This window comes from Capricornis sumatraensis, chromosome 1, assembly GCF_032405125.1.
Source record: "Capricornis sumatraensis isolate serow.1 chromosome 1, serow.2, whole genome shotgun sequence".
Classification (NCBI taxonomy): domain Eukaryota; kingdom Metazoa; phylum Chordata; class Mammalia; order Artiodactyla; family Bovidae; genus Capricornis; species Capricornis sumatraensis.
Window position 1 is genome coordinate 157,658,539 of NC_091069.1, and position 2,326 is coordinate 157,660,864.

Here is a 2,326-nt window from a genome sequence, read left to right on the forward strand (position 1 = left end):
TTTAATTTCATGGCTGCAATATATGGACTGCCCTCGTGGCTCAGACGGTAAAGCGTCTGCCTACAATGCGGGAGACCCAGGTCGATCCCTGGGTCGGAAAGATCTCCTAGAGAAGGAAATGGCAACCCACTCCAGTATTTTTGCCTGGAAAATTCCATGGATGGAGGAGCCTGGTAGGCTACAGTCCATGGGGTCGCAAAAAGTCGGACATGACTGAGCAACTTCAACATCGTGTCGTGTCATGTCATGTCATACACACACACACACACACACACACACATATATATATAATACGAGCCAACCCTCGTCACCACCTGACAGCTCCCTCCGTCTGACTGGCCCAAGGTCCCCACCGCTGCTCCAGCGCTGCGCAGCCGTCGCCACCGCCACCACCGTCCCGTCTCAGCTGCCCACCAATGACGACCGCATCCGCCTCGCAGGTGCTCCAGAACTACCACCAAGACTTGGAGGCCACCATCAACCGCCAGATCAACCTGGAGCTCTATGCCTCCTATGTCTACCTGTCCATGTCGTACTATTTTGACCGCGATGATGTGACTTTGAAGAACTTTACCGAATACTTTCTTCACCAGTCTCATGAGGAGAGGGAACATGCTGAGAAACTGATGAAGCTGCAGAACCGGCGAGGCGGCCGGATCTTCCTTCAGGACGTCAAGAAACCAGACCGTGATGACTGGGAGAATGGGCAGAATACAATGGAATATGCGCTGTGCTTGGAAAGAAGTGTGAATCAATCACTACTGGGGCTGTACAGACTGGCCACTGAAAAAAGTGATCCCCATCTGTGATTTCATTGAAACTTATTACCTGAATGAACAGGTGGAAGCCATCCAAGAATTGGGTGACCACATAACCAACCCGCGCAAGATGGGGGCCCCTGGATCTGGCATGGCAGAGTGCCTCCTTGACAAGCGCAGCCTGGGACACAGTGAGAGCTAAGCCTCAGGCTGGCTTCCCACAGCCGCAGGGGTGACTTCCCTGGTCACCAAGGCAGTGCATGCCTATTTGGGTTACCTTCATCTTTTCTATAATTTGTAACAAAACATCTACTTAAGTTCTTTCTTTAGTACCATTCCTTCAAATAAAGTAATTTGGTATCCCCCAAAATATATATATATATTATAATATACACTATATAATAATATTGATAACAATAATTAATAATAATTATTAATATAAATAATCATGTTTCAGTTTATCCAAATAGCCAAAGAATGCTATGTTCCACAGATAGATATTTGAAAACTACCATCTTCAGCTTTAAATAATATATACTGAGTGACAAAAATACCAAGAGGCATAAATAGTTAAAAGGGCAGGCTAGCTCATTTTATGCAGAGGTGTAAAGACGCATGAACCACATGTTGCAAAACTGAAATGCTAAATGAAGCGGTGATGTGTGGGAACTGGGCCACAGATGTTAGCATGTTACTTGTTGAGACTGGGCTCAATAGACTAGACTCAACAAACCATGAATGTTTAAAATGTAGAAGTTCTGATACCATTGAAATATTATGACTTAGAGCTTTAAACTTTAAAATAGTAGCTCCCATTTGTTTAATACTAATTTGAGATTATGCTCTGAATATGCTTTTTTTCCCTATAATAGTGATGATATTAGACACAAATTCACACAAATAAAATTGATTATTTAAAATTTTAAAAACTGACTTTCTAAGTTGCTAGAGTAAATTGGTTCATTTCCTTCTCCTAGCCCAGGGTTCTTAAAGTTAGTCTGTATGTTAGTGTATCACTTTCCTGGTGCCAAAAAAGTGTCTGTATTGCTTAAGTAAACCTTTCTAACCTCTGTGTTAGTAGAATCATACACAGAGACTCTTTCTACTCTCTCCTCCCCATCTCTTTCTTTTTCAAATCTCATATTTTTATGTATCTATCTGGTAGTATTTATGAAGTTCAAGTTTTGCGTAATTTTTTTTGAGAAAATATAGTTGATATACAATATTGTGTCAGTTCAGTTCAATTGCTCAGTCGTGTCCCTGTGACCCCATGGACTGCAGCACCTCAGGCCTTCCTGTCCATCATCAGCTCCCGGAGTTTGTCCATTGAGTCGGTGATGCCTTCTCATCCTCTGTTGTCCCCTTCTCCACCTGCCTCAATCTTTCCCAGCATCAGGGTCTTTTCCAGTGAGTCAGTTCTTCACATCAGGTGGCCAAAGTATTCCATTTCAGGTATATAGCATAGTGATTCAGTATTTTTACAGATTATATTCCATTACAGGTTGTTAGAAGGTAATGGGTATAATTCTCTCTGCTAACATGTAAATCCTTGTTGCTTATCTATTTAA

The 2,326-nt window shown here is 42.4% G+C and overlaps 1 pseudogene; it reads left to right on the forward strand.

Annotated features, from left to right (window-relative positions):
• Positions 1 to 416: 416 nt before the first annotated feature.
• On the forward strand, positions 417 to 960 carry LOC138090077 (ferritin heavy chain pseudogene; annotated as a pseudogene).
• The last annotated feature ends 1,366 nt before the right edge of the window (positions 961 to 2,326 follow it).